The following is an 18,734-nucleotide window of genomic DNA, read 5'->3' as shown; positions in this document are numbered from 1 at the left end:
CCCTTCCTTCACCCTCTAGCTGTCTCCTCCCACCCTCCCATCCGCCCGCCCTCGGGCTCCTCTTCCTCCTCCCTTTTTCCTTCTTTCTTTCCCCACCCCCCATCAGTCTGAAGAAGGGTTTCGGCCCGAAACGTCGCCTATTTCCTTCGCTCCATAGATGCTGCTGCACCCGCTGAGTTTCCCCAGCAATTTTGTGTACCTTCTCTGTCATCTCTTGTGGTCTTGGGCAGGGCTGTTCCCAACACAAGCTGCTTTGCAACTGAGAATGCTTTCTACAATGCATCTGAAGAAGTTTGCAAGTCATTGGAGATATGCCGAATTTCCTCTGTCTCCTGAGGGAGCCTTCTTGGTTGTTGCTTCATTGTTCACAACAGATTTTTGGTAATATTTACACCAAGGAGCATGACGTTGAACCCATCATCAAAATAATAATTAAATGCGCCTCTCATGTACATCTGAAACCAAGGAAAAACAAAGGAGAACCTTACATTTGCAGAGTGCATTTTATGGCCTCCAGATGTCCCACTGTTCTTGTATCAACTGATTTAAAAAAAAACAAAATGGACACAAAAGGCTTGAGTAACTCAATGGGTCAGGCAGCATCTCTGGAGAACATGGATACATGTGACATTCCGGGTCAGGACTCCTCTGTCCCAGCTTTCTTCCCCCTCCTCCCCCACAATCAGTTCGAAGAAGGGTGCCAACCCGAATCGTCACCTATCCATTTTCTCCAGAGATGCTGCCTGACCTGCTGGGTTACTCCAGCTCTTTGTGTCTTTTTCTGACTGTGGAAATATGGTGGAGAATGCAAGGATATTGAGTAATATCACCGCACACTGGTGCAGCTGGTAGAGCTGCAGCCTAAAAGTGCCAGAGACCCAGGTTTGATCCAGACATCAGGTGCTGGGTATATTGAAGTTTGCACATTCTCACTGAGCTTCCTCCAGGTGCTCCAGTTTCCTCCCACATCCCAAAGTCGTGCAGGTTTGTAGGACCTCCAAAAATTGCCCGTAGTGCAGAGTAGATGTAAAAGTGGGAATAAATAGTCATAGAGTGATACAGCACAGAGATATTTCCTTCAGCCCAACTTGCCAATGCCAACCAAGATGACCATCCATGTTAGTCCCACCTGCCCATGTTTGGCCCATATTCCTCTAAATCTTTCCATGTATCTGTCCAAATGTCTTTTAAATGTTGTTATAGTATCTGCCTCAACTAACTCCTCTGTCAGCTCGTTCCATATACCCACCACCTTCGGTGTGAAAAAGTTGCCCTTCAGGTTCCGATTAAATCTTTCCTCTCTCAACTTAAACCTATGTCCTTTGGTTCTTGATTCCTCTACTCTGACTGAAAGACTCTGTGCATTCACCTGTTATATTCCCCTCATTATTTTATAAACATTGAACTAGTCAGAATGGCTGATCGATGGTTGGCCTGGGCTCGACGGGCTAAAGGGCCTTTTTCCATGCTGTATCATTCAATTAATCAATCGAAGCTGGTCCCTGAGATGTTGTGATTATATGCATGAAAAAGCCTTTCTGGAGAGAATTATGCAAACGCACATTTGTGAAATTTTTTGTTGTTTTCTTGGACAAGGGAACGTTATGTTCAAGAAATTTAATTGGAAACACATTAATGCAGCAGGCTAGCTGATTTTAGAGATTTAGTACAAGACCCTGAGGGCTAACAGACATTTCCTGAAGAAGTTATCTCCAGGAGAATTGGCTTCTCACTGTACAGAAGCTGGGATAGATCTCTCAGGCATCAATGGAAATCTTGCAAGATCGCAGAGTAAAAACAGGGAATTGTTATTGTGCAAGATCATCGGGTGCCTGAAAGCATCTCACAGAGCAAGCGATTCAGACTCACATCTCCATTCTTTCCCAGTAGCTCTGGAAATTATTTTGCCTCCAGTGCTTATCCAATTCCATCTGAGAACCTTGGCTGACTGTGTAGCCACCTCCTTGTTCAGGCAGTGAATTCCAATCGCAGAGAGTTCCAGTTTAAAAAACCCTTGTAACTTTCTTCAATAAGTATATATTACAACATTTGTATGCAGACACAAGGAACTGCAGATAGAGTCATACAGCATGGAAACAGGCCCTTCAGCCCAACTTGCCCATGCCGACCAACATGTCCCAGCTGCACCAGTCCCACCTGGCCCATATCCCCCTAAACCCATCCTATCCATGTACCTGTCTAAATGCTTCTTAAACATTGCGATAGTACCAGCCTCAACTACCTCCTCCAGCAGCTTGTTCCATACACCCACCGCCCTTTATGTGGAAAAGATGATGGAATTATGAGCAAAATACAAACTGCTGGAGGAATTTAACGATCCAGACAGCATCTGTGGAGAGAAATGGACAGCCGATGTTTTGAGTCAAGATCCTTCTTCAGACTGAAGGAGTAGATGGGGGGGGGAAGCTGGAAAAGAGATGTGGTAGTTTATCTTGGCATCATGTTCATCACATACATTATGGGCTGAAGGGCCTGTTCCTGCGCTGTGCTGTTCTGTGAGGCAGGTAAAACCTGGCAAGTGTCAGGTAGACACAGGTGAGGGGTGTCGCTCTTCTAGGGAGATGCTAACTGCATTTCGTTGTCTCTGTACTGTACACTGCACAATGACAATAAAGTTGAATCTGAATCTGAATCTGAATCTGGGGAGTGAATAGTAGATGGGTGGAATAAGTGAAAAGGCTGGAGGTGAAAAGGAGTCAAAAGTGTGTCAGATAATGAGAGAAGAGGAGTGAAATATAAAGCCGGAGGGAGGGATATAGAGGAAAAGAGAGGGCAATATGATGATGATATGGCTAATGTTTGTTTTGCCGCTGATACCAATGGAGCATAGAAGATACATAATTCCAACAGAGCACTTTTTTTGAGTGAGAATTCTCGCCCTGGTGTACAGCATTAATACCAGTGCCATGTTCTACTGATGACTTGTCCTCATGTTCAGGGCCAGAGCATGTCCATATCAGCAGGGAGGAGCTATAGGTGTCTTGTAAAATGTTAAGGTGGATAAGTCTCTGCAGCCTGATGGAATCTATCCCAGGATACTGTGAGCAAAGGAAGAGATTGCTGGGACTTTGATAGAAATATTTGATAGCTCTTCAACCACAGCTGAGATTCTAGAGAATAGCCTGGAAAGCACTGCCAGGTGACATTAATAAACCTAAACCTAAACTTGCAGAAAGATTGATAAAGAGGGAGGATGAATTTGAAATAGAGCTACTATTTAAGCTGGGACACTCTGCTCACAGGTTCTGAGTGATTCAATGGAAAATGTTAATGCAGGGATAGATAGATTCTTGATTAGTACAGGTGTAAGGGAGAAGGCAGGAGAATGGGGTTAAGAGGGAAAGATAGATCAGCCATGATTGAATGGCGGAGTAGACTTGATGGGCTGAATAGTCTAATTCTGCTCTTATCACTTATGACATTATGAACAAGATTTGGATGCGCTCGATATACTGGACAGATTTTTGGGTGACCTCGGTTGTACAGAAAGAAGGATGTGAGAGGCTAGCCAGGGATACAATGGATTGGACAAACAGAACAATAAGCAGGCACAAATAGAGGAAGATGTAGATAGATGTTGATTGATCGATTGATTGATGCAGCATGGAACGGGTCCTTCATCCCTCCTAGTCCGTGTCCATCACACATCCACACAAGTTTGAAGTTATCCGACTTTCTCATCCACTCCCTACACACTAGAGGCAATTTTGCAGCAGCCAACTAGCCTACAAACACGCACATCTTTGGGATGTGGGGGGGGGGGAACTCAAGAAAACCAACGCCGTCACAGGGAGAACATGCAAACTCCGCAACTGAGTCTTGGTGCCGTGAGGCAGCATCTCTACCAGTTGTGTCATAGTGCCGCTCGTATGTTATGGTGAACGAGGCAGGCGGTCCTAGTGATGGGACAGATGTACGGTCAAAAGTTCACCTCAGTGTCAACTACAATGCTAAGTTTGCGGAAAGTCAACTCTGGTCTCAGATGGTGAGCAAGACAAAGCATTGGTTGGGACAGCGGCTCGGAAACTGACTCCGTGCCGGGATTCAAAGACAATAGCTTCAGTCTTCCAAAGTTGGAGGAACCTTTTGCTTATCCGATGCTGGACATCAGACAACTATCTGGCAAAGTATCCATGAGAAAGCTTGCTTATCCCTTCCTATTTTGTTCCCCATTAGCGTTCTTCAATAAAAACCCATCTCTGACCTCCCCAATAACTGAAAACAGTTTTACTGCCCAGTAATTTACTTCCTCCACCACACTTGATTTCGTTTGAGAAAAATTAAAGAAAGCTGGGAGCACATTTCCACTCCAGCTAAATCCCTGGATAATTATATTTTAACAAACAGATAGAAGAGGGAGCTGTTATCAACTAACGCAGAGTGAATACAAGTGTATCACAAAGACAGTGAACATAGAGAAAGAATTATAAATTAAAGTAACGTTATCAGACAACTGGTAGCACCATTGTCTCTCAGCGCCGGAGACTCGGGTTCGATCCTGACCTCGGGTGCTGTCTGTGTGGAGTTTGCACAGGTCTCCCTGTGACCTGTGTTTCCTCCAGGTGCTCCGGATGCCTCCCACATCCCAAGGACATACGGGTTTGTTGGTTAATTGGAATCTGTAAATTGCCCCTAGTGTGTAGGGAGTGAATGAGAAAGTGGGAAAACATCGAACTAGTGTTAACGGGTGATCGATAGCTGGCATGGACTCAGTGAGCCGATGGGCCTGTTTTCATGCTGTATCTTTCAATCAAAACAAGAAGGGGCAGGGATTAAGTTCATAGAGAGTGAAATAATGTTTATTGAAGCTAGTAGTTACAGAGTCATACAACATGGTAACAGGCCCTTAGGCCCAACCTGTCATTTCCAACTAAACACCGATCTACGCCACTCCCATTTGCCCATGTTTAGCCCATATCCCTCGAAAACATTCCTATCCACGCACCTGCCCAAATGAGCAAATAAGTAGTCTTAATCTACAGGTGGGATTGGATGTTTAATCGATAATGTTTTATTATTAATGTTTAATGTTTTATTTGTCATTCCTAAATGTCACTGTATGTCATGTTGTCACTTGCGGGCGGAGCACCAAGGCAAATTCCTTGTATGTGAATACTTGGCCAATAAACGTATTCATTCATTCATTCATTCATGATGCTGCTCATACTAGTACTACTTTTATTGTTATATGCCAACCAGTAGATAAAGTGGCTTATTTTCACAAACACTTACTTTTGCTATTCTTTTTAAATAATTTTGCAATGTCTTGATTAATTCTTCATGAAATACAGTAATAATAAATTGAGCAAAAAGCAAAGAGCTGGGGGAACTCAGCAATGGTCCAACAAGGACACAGCCCTCCCCACCATCGAGAGCACCTATATGAGGTGCTGCCTCAAGAAGGTTGCATCTATCATCATCACCCCACCATCCAGGGCCACCACCATCCAGGTCACTGCTACCATTGAGCAAGAGGTACTGAAGCCTGACGTCCCACACCATCAGGTTCAGGAACAGCTATTAGGTTCTAATACTGACTTGCACAACCCTAATCCTACCTCAACAATAGAACGCTGTGGTCCATCTCGTTGGCTTGTACTCTTATTGTGGGTTTTTTTTGCACTAATGGCTTTTATTTTGCAGTCTTTGTCTTTTTACTGCTTTGAACAAGTTTTGTGTAATAGATGGAGCCATACTAATACCAATACTAAAACAAAAGGGTAAAATATTGCCAGTGGTAATGGAGGTTTTGAGTGTTGAAGGAAGGAATATATAGACTCTCAGGGTATAATTCCAGGGTGTTCATTAAAAACTAATGTAAGTTGATCAATGGCAGAAATAAGGTGAAATGGTGCAGCTGGAAGAACTGCTGCCTCACAGCGCCAGAGACCCAGAGTCGATCCCAGTGTCGGGTGCTGTTGGTGTAGGGTTTGCACATTTTCCCTGTGATCCCGTGGGTTTCCTCCAGGTGCTCCGGTTTTCGCCCACATCTCAAAGACATGGAGGTTTGTTGGTTAATTAGCCTTTGTAAATTTTCCCCGGAGCATAGGGAATGGATGCAAAAGTGGGAGAACATAGAACTAGTATGAATGGATGATCAATGATCGACTTGAAGGACCTGTTTCCACGATGCATCTTTAAATCAAAAAAAGGGTGCCGTATTTGGCCCAATATGTATCATGGGAGAACTTTATTGGCAGGAAGGGACTGCAGATGCTGGTTTACACTGAAGATAGGCACAAAATGCTGGACTTCCCTGTAACTCCGCGGGTCATGAAGCATCTCTGGAGAAAAGAAACATGTGACGTTTCGCATCCAGACCCTTCTTCAGACCGGTGAAGTTTATTGACGCCATAAAATTTCAATAAAACTGAAGAGAACAAATGCTGAAATAATTGAGGGAAAGTTATATTGAAGTGGCAGAGAGAGTTGAATGCCAATGGCAATCCTAAAAAAGAGCAGGAAGAGTGGTATTTTCTGGCAATTGAGTTTGTAATCTTGACAGCTGGCCTTAATTTCCTCACGATTTCTCCAGGCAATGTTTAAAGCTTACTGCAAATATATTAGCCCCTTATCACAAGCTCCATGAAACCTGCCGGCCTGTCTCTTTGTATAAATGGCTTTAATATAAAGCTGAGATCAAATTAATATTTTAGCTATGTGTTGAGTTAAATACTCAGTGAAGATGGTTGTATGTACATTTAGAGAGATCTCCAACCATCCACGGACTCCGACATATTTTTGTTCTTTCATCGTTTACATGCAGTTAACAAAAAGATATTTGCAAACATTACTAGATGCATGTGGTATGATTTATTTGCACATGTTTTAAGGCAATTAATGCTTATTATTTGGTCTAGCTACAGGGGGAGGTTGAAAGGGATGCTTATTCCTTTTGTCCAATAGTTCCATGATGTGTCTATAATATTTTCAATAATGCAGAATGGAGAAACGAGGAACTGCAGATGCTGGCTTACAGAAAGTGCTGGAGTAACTCAGTGGGTCAGACAGCATCGCTGGAGAACATGGATAGGTGACGTTTTGGGTCAGGACTCTTCAGTCTGAAACGTCGTTTATCCATGTTCTCCTGAGGTGCTGCCTGACCCACGATCCAAAACATCGATTATCCATGGTCCCCTGAAATACTTCCCACTGCACCCAATGAATGACTCCAGCACTCTGTGTCTTCTTTTGTAAACCAGCATCTGCAGTTCCTTGTTTCTACACTGCAAAAGGAAGAACTCTTTGCACATAATTTCAACAAAACCTGAGTCACAAAGTGTAAAAGTCATTAAGTTTTTGGATGCAGCTGAGAATGAGACGAGAGTCAGGAGTTAAGTGTTTAATCCTCAAGTGTACTGACAATGGAACAATGAAATTCTTACTTGCAGTAGCATAGCAGATCCATAAACGCATTATGAACAGATAAACACACAGACAAATATAATAAACAACAGTTCAATAAATTAATAACCCCAGAGTCCTTTGTGCAACCAAAGATAGTTAATAGTTCATTGTTGAGGTTTGCATTCAAGAGCTTGATGATTGTTGGGAAGCAGCTATTCCTGAACCTGATGGTCACTAATTCGGAACATGAATTAGATTTTCAAGTGGGCTAATTTCACAGATCTCTATCACTAACGACAACAGACTTCCAACTTCAGTGCTGGCAAAGTGTCGTGACCAAAACTAATTCTCTCCATCAGATGTAAACCAAACTGTGGTGTGAATCCAGGACCCTTGGGATGTTTTTAAAAACATTTTAATTCAAGCAACTCACCAAAGTCTGCAGATGTAACTGACCATATATTTACTCCGGCTGCACTTCCATATTATGCAGCTATGGCCGGAATGGTTTTGAAAGTAATTTCTTCTGACGTATTTCCAAAAATGTAAATGGGTCCTTTCATTTTGAATAGGTCGCGATTGGCCTTCTTGATTCATTATTGGTAATAGCTATTGATTTTCTGGATGGCATTTATAATTGTGACATAGAGATGCAGAGGGTAGTGTTGCTATCACACAACTCCAGCGATCATTGGTCAATTATTTTTTTCAGAAATATATTTTATGCCTGTATAAGGCAGACTCCAGAACCAGGGGCCACAGTTAAAGGGAAAGCCATTTAAGACTGAGGTGAGAAAAAACGTTTTCACCCAGAGAGTTGTGAATTTGTGGAATTCCCTACCACAGAGGGCAGTGGAGGCCAAGTCACTGGATGGATTTAAGAGAGAGTTAGATAGAGCTCTAGGGGCTAGTGGAATCAAGGGATATGGGGAGAAGGCAGGCACGGGTTATTGATTGGGGACGATCAGCCATGATCACAATGAATGCTGGCTCGAAGGGCCGAATGGCCACCCCCTGCACCTATTTTCTATGTTTCTATATAGGTAATACAATACAATCAAAGATGCACGGTGGTGCCGGGAACATCGTGAAGGTGAAGGGGAAAAGATTTAATAGGAATCTGAGGGATAACCTTTTCACACAAAGGGTGGTGAGTGCATGGGACAAGCTACCTTCACTATTTTCCCCTTTACAACCTCACAAACTGTCTTCCATATCTTGGCTTAAACATCACATAATGTGGCGTCACATCTAAAGTGTCGCTGTACTTCTAAAAGAGGTTATCACAGGTTGAGAGGAGACCCAATAGAAGTTTATAAAATTATGAGAGGAATAGATAGCGTAGACAGTCAGAACCTTTATCCCAGGATAGCTTTAAGGTGAGAGGGGAAATTTTACAGGGCAAGTTTTTATTACACAGAGCCTGGTGCCTGGAACATGCTGCCAGTGGTGGTGGTGTGGAGACAGGTATGATAGTGGTGTTTAAGAAGCTTTTAGAAATGACACGGATATGCTTGCAATGAGGGGGATATGAATGACGTGCAGGCAGAGGAGAATAGTTTAACTTGGCATCATGTTCAGCATGGACATTGTAGGCTGTACCGCTGCATTCCTGAGCTGTACTGTTCTATGTTCTGCATTGAACTCTAGTTTCATTGTGGAACCAATCTTCGGAAATATCATTGAAAATGTAACTGAATATGTTCAATACTAATGATTGAGAATTTTTTTTTTAACAATAAGCAACTGAACCTTAAAAATAAGATAGGTAGAAACAAGGAACTGCAGATGCTGGTTTACAAAGTACTGGAGTAAATGAGCGGGTCAGGTTGCACCTATGGAAAACATGGATCTATAAAAATATGAGACCTTTGCATGCAAAGTCCAATTTACAATCATCTGCCCTTGGAAACCATTCATGCCATTGTTTATCGAGAATGGATCTACACCGCCTTAAAGACCCTGCCTGCACTGTTCCTTGAACGGATGCAAAGACTCATTTCTGACTTTAAAGGGTGACCGTTGATCATTAAACACTTATCCCAAATTCTTAATTCTTCAACAATTGGAAACATCATTTCCACATTCACTTTGTCAAACAGACAAGTTTGTTAACTTTGATTAAGACAAATCAGAAGACAGAAAAGAACACAAGGTGCCGGAGTAACTCAACGGGTCAGGAAGCATCTCTAGATAATGTCTGAAGAAGTGTCCCAATCCGAAATGTCACCTGTCTATGTCCTCAAGATGCTGCCTGACCCGTTGAGTTACTCGAGCACTCTGTCAAGGACGTTTGGTTTTCATGTTATTAAATAATTATTTACTTTGGGATCATGTATTCAACTGCTATTTTGTCGGACAAGACTGATGTTTTGAAGAAGTAATTGTCAATCATTTTCTGAGATCACATAAATAGAATTACACTGAGCTTTGATCAATTATCCTCCTGGGATAAATAAAGTTCTATCGTATCGTATCGTAAATGGAAGTGGGATAAAAAAAATTATTGCTAGCCTGAATTGGTTTAGTTTAGAGATACAGTTTGGAAACAGATCCTTTGGTTCACCTAGTAAACGCCGACCATCAATCACCAGTTCACACACTAGTTAAATGTTGTAAGGTCATAAATGATAGGAGCAGATTTAGACCATTTGGCCCATCAAATCTCCTCTATTCAATCATGGCTGATCTACAGTATCTCTCCCTCCCAACCCCATGCTCCTGCCTTCTCGCCAAAACCCCAGACACTAGTACGAATCAAGAATCTACTATTCTATCTATCTGTTATCCTACTTTCTCATGCATTCCTTTACACACTACGGACAATTTACAGAAGCCAATTAACCTACAAAACTGCATGGCTGCAGAATGTGGGAGGAAACCCGAGTGTCCGGAGGAAACCCGTGCAGTCACAGGGAGAACATGCAAACTCCACACACACATACACACACAGCACCGAAGGTCAGGATCGAACCTGTGTCCCTGATGCTGTGAGGTAGCGACTGTACTAGCAGCGTAACTGTGCCACACTATTTGCCGTCTTGCTTCCAGTGCAAACAAGCTGAAATGTAATTCTTCAACAGGTTTTCGAGGAGCCGTGCCAGTGTTTAAAGAAAAGGAATGGAAATGATAACTGAATTTTAAAACTTTCATTCAGTGTGGTCACATAAAAGACACGTAGCCTTTGTCTATGTCAGCACATCTGGAACATCTTGTTGAATAAGATTCAGTATTGTTCTCATGGCAATGCCAAAGCTGCATAAACATCCTTTCTTGGCCTAACTCCCAAAATATGTCAAAGACTGGACAGCATTGCTTTGAGGTGAGAAGGGCACAATTCAAAGGAGATGTTTGGAGCAAGTTTTTTTAAACTCAGAGGGAAGTGGGTGCCTGAAACTTGCTGCCATGGGTCGTGGTGGAGGCAAACACAATGGTGGCATTGAAGAGGCTTTGAGATAGTCACTGGATGTGCAGGGAATAGAGGGATATGGATCACGTGCAGGAGATTAATTTAATTTTGATTCATGCTCAGCATGGACATTGTGGGCCGAAGGGCCTGTTCCTGTGCTGTACTGAAATATGTTCTATCTACTGCTGGAGCAGACTGCAATAAAAATATTAGATACCGCAGGCTGAGATACAAAGCTTAATGAACAGGGTGGCTTTGAAAGTAGTTAGATTAATGTACAGGGTGGCTTTGAAGTAAATTAGCAGTTTAATGGTGAAGGGAACACAGTATAGCAAATTATAAGGGACATAGATACGGCAGACAATCAGACCCTTTCTTCCCAGGATGGAAACATCAAACACTAGAGGGCACACCTTTACGGTGAAGCGGGCAACATTTAAAGGAGATATGCGAGGCACGTTTCTTTATTATACAGGGAGTGGTGGATGCCTGGAACACATGCTGGGATTTGTAGTGGAGGCAGATACAGTAGTGGCATTTAAGAGGCTTTTAGATAGGCATATGGATACGCAGGGAGTGGAGGAATATGGACATGATGTGGCAATACACGAGATTCAACATTCAAGATTCAATTTAATTGTCACATGTACCAATTAAGGTACAGTGAAATTAGAGTTACCATACAGCCATACTAAGTAAAAAAGCAAAAATACACACAGCACATAAAATACAGTTTAATATAAACATCCACCACAGTGGAATCAACATTCCTCACTGTAATGGAAGGCAATAAAGTTCAGTCATCCTCATCCTTTGTTCACCCGTGGTCGGGACCTTGAACCCTCCGCACTAGCTGTTGCGAACGGTCCGCTCTTCAAGCCCTCGCGTCGGGGTGATCGAAACTCCGGCGTCGGGACGGAGCGGAACACTGGAGCGTGGAGCTCCCGAGTCGGCCACTTCTTACCGGAGACCGCTGCTTCATGGTGTTAAAGTCTACACAATGACAACAGAGGATCTTGGCGTCATATTTGACATGACCATTGTGGGCCAAAGGGCCTGTCCCTGTCCAATACTGTTCTACATTCTAGATTTCAGTTGTACGTCTAAAGGAGTTGCCCTGAATTGACACACCAACATTAATCCACAATGCCTCTCTGTGATTAAACAAAGAAATAAATCTGGAGGAAGACATTACTTAAAGGAACTCATGCGTGAACAATGAATATCGAGCAGTAGACAGGCACCAAGATAATTTAACTTTAAGTTAAGATAGTAATTTCAGGCACTTGAAAAACTATAAATTACATCCACAGGAAGAGAGCAGCACTCCAAGACCAAAGCAGTACAGGATACGATGTAATGTTTTAAACGAAGCTAGAATCTATGATTTATTTGATATTTCGTTAAGTTTATGTATTTTTGGTTAACCCGGGAGATTAGCCAACATGATTTCAGGTTTGGTCCTCCCAACATTACTTTTTATACTGTTTAAGAAGGAACTGCAGATGCTGGAAAATCGAAGGTACACAAAAATGCTGGAGAAACTCAGCGGGTGCAGCAGCATCTATGGAGCGAAGGAAATAGGCAACGTTTCGGGCCGAACCCCTTATACTGTTGCGGGGTGCAGATTTCTTTTAACCCTTCAGACAAATTCTACTGTTAAATGTATGCAGAATTACATAACCGTAGAGCTCAAAGTGCAACGGTTTACTGTAGGTTACAGCAGCCCATTCAAATTATTCTCCAGGCTGACGAAACTCAGAGTTAATGATAGAATTATTTTGCCACTCCATTGACATTGGGTAAAAAGCCAGACCTGCCATGAGAATAATGCAGATGGATATGGTGGTCAGACAAGACGGCCATAAGACATAGGTGCAGAATTAGGCCATTCGGTCCATCGGGTCTGCTCCCTCATTCAGTCACGGCTGATTAATTTTTCCCTCTCAACCTCATTCTCCTGCCTTCTCCCCGTAACCTTTGACCCCCTTACGAATCACGAACCGATCAACCTCCGCTTGAAAATACCCAATGATTTGAGCTCCACTGCCATCTGTGAATGAATTCCACAAATTCATCACCCTCCGGCTAAAGAAATTCCTCCTCATCTCCATTCTAAGTTCAAAGGTAAACACAAAAGCTGGAGCAACTCAGCGGGTGAGGCAGCATCTATGGAGCGAGGGAATAGGCGACGTTTCGGGTCGAGACCTCCTCTGTACCTCCTCTCTGCATTCTAAGTTCATGTCAGTATCGACATGATGAGCTGAAGGACATGTTTCTTGTGTGACTCTATGTGTGACTCTAGTTTACCTTGAGTGGAAGAATCAGATAAGGAGTCAATGTACTGAGGGATTTTGGGTACCATGTTCACAGCTCCCTGAAAGTGGCAATACAAGTAGATGGAATGATATGCCTCAGGATTGATGCTGGTTTCATTGCTGCTTTAGTACCTGTAACAGCACCAATTTGGATGTAAATTTACCAGGAAGTTTGGTGAGGGTGGAGATGACACTAAAATAGGTGGGATCTTAGATGGTGAAGACGGCTATCAAGATTTACAATAGCATCTTAATCAACTGGGCAAGTGGACTGTAGAATGGCTAATGGAGTTATGGAGTTTGGGGTGCATGGGGAGAGGGGTGCGTGAGGAGAGGGGGTCGTGGGGGGAGAGGGGTGCGGGGGGAGAGGGGTGCGTGGGAGAGGGGGTCGTGGGGGGAAGGGGGTGCGTGGGGGGAGAGGGGGAGGGGGGGAGAGGGGGTGGGGGGGGAGAAGGGGGGGAGGGGGGAGGAGGGTCATGGGGGGGAAGGGGGCGTGGTGGGGAGAGAGGGGTGAGTGGGGAGAGGGGGAGTGGGGGGAGAGGGGTGTGTGGGGGAGAGGGGTGCGGGGGGAGGGGGAGGGGGGAGAGAGGGGGGGGGGGGGGTGGGGGAGGGGGGAGGGGGGAGAGGGGTGGGGGGGAGAGGGGGGAGTGGGGGAGAGGGGTGGCGGGGGAGAGGGGTGAGTGGGGAGAGGGGGGCGAGGGGGGGAGAGAGGGGTGAGTGGGGGAGAAGGGGTGCGTGGGGGGAGGGGTGGATGGGGGGGGAGAGGGGTGGTGGGGGGAGAGGGGTGCGTGGGGAGAGGGGTGCGTGGGGGGGAGAGGGGTGAGTGGGGGGAGAGGGGTGCGTGGGAGAGAGGGGTGCGTGGGGGAGAGGGGTGCGTGGGGGAGAGGGGTGCGTGGGGGGAGGGGTGCGTGGGGGGAGAGGGGTGCGTGGGGGGAGGGGTGCGTGGGGGAGAGGGGTGCGTGGGGGGAGGGGTGCGTGGGGGGAGGGGTGCATGGGGGGAGAGGGGTGCGTGGGGGAGAGGGGTGCGTGGGGGAGAGGGGGGCGGGGGGGGGGGAGGGGTGCGTGGGGGGAGAGGGGTGCGTGGGGGAGGGGTGCGTGGGGGAGAGGGGTGCGTGGGGGAGAGGGGTGCGTGGGGGGAGGGGTGCGTGGGGGGAGAGGGGTGCGTGGGGGGAGAGGGGCGCGTGGGGGAGAGGGGTGCGCGGGGGAGAGGGGTGCGTGGGGGGGAGAGGGGTGCGTGGGGGAGAGGGGTGAGTGGGGGGGAGAGGGGTGCGTGGGGGAGAGGGGGGCGTGGGGGAGAGGGGTGCGTGGGGGGGGGGGGGCGTGGGGGGGAGAGGGGTGCGTGGGGGAGAGGGGTGCGCGGGGGGAGGGGTGCGTGGGGGGGAGAGGGGTGCGTGGGGGAGAGGGGTGCGTGGGGGGGAGAGGGGTGCGTGGGGGAGAGGGGTGCGTGGGGGAGAGGGGTGCGTGGGGGAGAGGGGTGCGCGGGGGGAGGGGTGCGTGGGGGGGAGAGGGGTGCGTGGGGGAGAGGGGTGCACGGGGAGAGGGAGTGGGTGCATGGAGAGAGTGGTCAGTGTGGACTCAGTGGGCCGAAGGGCCTGTTTCCATGCTGTATCTTTCAAACAATTATTCAATCAATCAAATTTATCAATTTCAATTGATCTTGGTGACTGGGAATTGGACAGAATCGGATGTGAAAACACAGGCTGACGTTAAAGATGCTTCTAATATTTCACAATTGTTTAAATAGTTTTTTTGTTGATTTGCTGAAAATAAAGCAAAGTACTATGATTTTGTAACCCTCGGTATCAATGCTGCCTGTTTTTAATATCTGATATCCACTTTGAATGAAATGTTGCTTTTTACTTTATAATCAACAACGCAACGGCACTTTTAAATGTAGCGTTCCATAAATGGGCTAATTACAGCCCCGTTAAAGAACAAAAAGATAATTAATGCTACATTGGAAACCTCAAGCGATAACGTATATAACTAATTAGGGTAAGTGATGTACAGGTGTAGGTGCAGTTCTGATCGAATGCGTTCCAATCTTGGAATTTCATCCATAAGTATAATTACTGTTGTATCACAGAAAGGTGCCATTGAGTTCAGTTAAAAATTATTGCACGATTCTTTAAAAACATTTTAACATGAATCAAAAATGCTACACAGAGACACAAAAAATTGCAGATGCTGTAAATTTGAGCAAGGATCCAGTGAAGGTTAAAACTTACCACTGGATTTAAACACAAAATGCTGGAGGAACTGTACCGTTTAGGTAGCATCTGTGGAGAGAATGGACAGACGACATTTCGGGTGGGGACCCTTCTTCAGAATGATTGGAGGCAGCTGGGAAGAGGGGTGTGGGCTGGTCAAAGCCTGGCAAGTGATAAGTGGATACAGGTGAGGATAATTTGATTGGCTAGATAGTAGATGGAGTAGGTGACAAAGGCTAGAGGTCAAAAGGAGACAAAAGGGTATCAGAAAAGGAGAGGAGTAAAATATAAGGGTGGGGGAAGGAGATGTTTGATCCATATGTACCTACAGTACAACAGAATAATCAAATCTGACTGCACCAAACCCTACTTCCACAAGGCAAATAATCTTAGCTCATGAGATGCCAGGACAGCACAATGGTGGAGCTGCTGCTTCACAACGCCAGAGACCTGGGTTTGATCCTGACCTTGGGTGCTGTCTGTGGGGAGTTTGCACATTCTCCCTGTGGGTTTCCCCTGGGTGTTCCAGTTTCCTCCCACCGTGTGGATTTGCAGATTAAATGGCCTCTGTAAATTTCTCCTAGTGTGTAGGGAATGGATGAGAAGGTGGGATAACGTCGAACTAGTGTGAACGGGTGGTCAGTGGACGCGGTGGGCCGAAGGGCCTATTTCCACATTGTATCTCAAAAGGAAATTAAATTTGGTGAGAAATACCCTTTCAATACCAAACTAAAAATAATTAAATTCATGGAACAATTGAGTATTTTTGTAAAAAAACTGCTGTCATAAAGGGGCTGTCCCACTTGGGCGACCTAATCCGCGAGTTCTGGCGAGTTTGCCCTCGACTCATACGCGCAGCATGGTCGACACGAGGTCATAGGAGGTCTTCGTAACTCTCCTCCATGCTCGAGAATGGTCTCCGCGTACTCGAGGCCTCAGCTAGGTCGCGGCGTTTTTTTCAACATGTTGAAAAATGCCCGCGAATAAAGAAAGGTCGCCATGGAAAAAATCTATACTTATTTTACTCGTAGGTTTAGTCGTAGTAGGTCAGCATGTTAGTTGTAGGTAATCGAGGGTAGTCGAAGATAGTCGTAGATAGTCTTCATCATAGTCGAAGGGAGGTCGAAGGGAGGTCAAAGAAGGTCGTCTTCACTCTCCACTATTCGGTGTCCAATTTTCCCAAAGTTAGTCGTAGCTAATCGAAGCTTGTCTTCAACACATTCGAAGGAGGTCGAAGGAGGTCTTCAACATGACATTTTTTCAAACTCGCCTAAACTCACGAATTAGGTTGCCGCAGTGGGACAGCCCCTTAACTTTGTTTTGGTTGAAAGTAAAATGGACACACAAATTAATAATTAAAACATAAAAGAGGCAGGATGTAAGTTGAAGCAAGGTATATAATTAAAGGAATAAAGGATGACTACTGAAATGTTAAGAAGTGCTTTCCTATCATTTTTGTTGCCCACAGCTATTTGCCAACACCCACCATTTCTTCAATCCCTGAGACAAATCAGGACACAGAGTTGGGTCAAATCAGATGATGAACTAAAACAACTAAAACAAATTAGCAGTTATTTTTTCCTGACAAAGTACGTAACAATAAATTACTGATGACACAAGAGACTGCAGATGTTGGAATCTGGAGCAAAACACAAAGTGTTGTCGGAACTCAGCGGGTCAGTCAGCATCTGTGGAAAGAACGGACAGGTGTTGTTTTGGATTGGGACCTTTCTTCAGACTGCTGCGTTCCCCTGTACTGATTCATGGATTCACCAACTTTCCTATATCTAGACTGTAGTTCAGTTTCTTTTAGATCAGTTTAAAAGTGCAGCATGGAAACAGGTCTTCAGTCCATGTCGATCACCTATTTAGGGGCACACTACTGGTTGCCACTGGGAGCAATTTACAGAGGACATTTAGCCTACAAACCCGCACGTCTTTGTGATGAGGAGGAGACCGGAGTACCTGAGGAAACCCACGCGGTCATAGGGCGAATGGGCCTTTCCTGTCGGAGACCGACCAGAGCTTCAGCAGCGGCGCAGCACTGAAATGACATCGCGGAGCGGGCGATGCCTTAACGGGGATCGCTTGTTGAAGCTCCGGAGTGTTGAGACTGCTGTTTAACACCGTGGAGCTGTGGTTGCGGAGTTTCCAGATGTGGGCGGCGCTGACTTCAACATCGCGGAGTCCTGGTGATCCCTTTGCTGAGGGCTGCCAGTGTTGAAATCTCCGCCCAGCTCGGCCTGTAGACTTCGGTCTTGAAGAAGTGGCCGATTCGGAACTCCAAGCCGCTGAGAATGTTCTTCCGTTCCGACTTCAGAGTTTCGATCATCCCGCCGAGAGGGCCTGAACAACGGGCCATCCGTAGCGGCGACTGCGGATGGCTCAAAGGCCCCGACCACGGGTGAACAAAGAGGAAGATGACTGAACTTTACTGCCTTCCCTCACAGTGGGAAATGTTGATTCTGCTGTGTGGGGATGTCTATGTTAAATTCTATTGTGCTCTTTTTTCATTCGTATGGCTGAATGGTAACCCAAATTTCACTGTACCATTTGGTGCATGTGACAATAAATGTAAACTTGAACTTGAAGTTGAAGTGAACAGTAATGCAGTCTCTGAGGTGTGCTCTAACTTTGACAAGCCAACTGCATCTGGGGAATCTGTTGCCTGAGAGTTTGCTTTGAGTTAATACATGGAAGAACACAATGAGAAATATCTGGTGAAATTCTTAAGTTTTTTTAAAAAGCGCAGCTTCTTAAAATGTGCACCATAGCCTTTATTTGGATAATCCCACTCTCATACTTCGAAGCAAATACAAATGGAAACATTAATAATCTCTAAGATCCTTATAATCAATAAACCATGGATAGTCTTTTTAAAAAACATAGGTCAAATCAATGTCATTGGAACATAGTAAGTAATCTCAAGTTTTAAAGTAGACCAGATTATGCCAAACAAAAGTTGAACTGATATCACGAAGCAGATAGTGATTGTGTTTGAAAGCAACTGGTTTTCTATTGTGAAACAGATGTCCCTTGTACTATGAATCATATGGGATAAGTATTTGGATGTGTGTGTTCTCCACATCTTGCAATCAGTATAAGCTTCTTTCGCATAGTCTGTCACGGGTAATCTGAAGTCAGGCACAAACAATCATCATTTGGCAACATCTCTCCAGCTGTGAGGGTTTTGTCACGCAGTTCCTTAACAAGACAACGGGGAGGGATGTAGAATAAATGTCATGGAGTCATGCAGCCTGGAAAAATGCCCCTCGGCCCAACTTGTCCAAGCTGAACAAGCTGCCCCATCTAAGCTCGCATTTGGTCCATATCCCGCCAAACCTTCCCTATCAAAGTACCTATCCAGTTGTCTTTTAAATGCTGTTGTAATATCTGTCTCAACTACTTCCTCTGACAGCTCGTTCCATA

The sequence above is a fragment of the Amblyraja radiata genome, chromosome 29, assembly GCF_010909765.2.
Source record: "Amblyraja radiata isolate CabotCenter1 chromosome 29, sAmbRad1.1.pri, whole genome shotgun sequence".
In the NCBI taxonomy this organism is placed as follows: Eukaryota; Metazoa; Chordata; class Chondrichthyes; order Rajiformes; family Rajidae; genus Amblyraja; species Amblyraja radiata.
The sequence above is the reverse complement of the archived record's forward strand: the minus strand, read 5'-3'. Positions refer to the sequence as shown.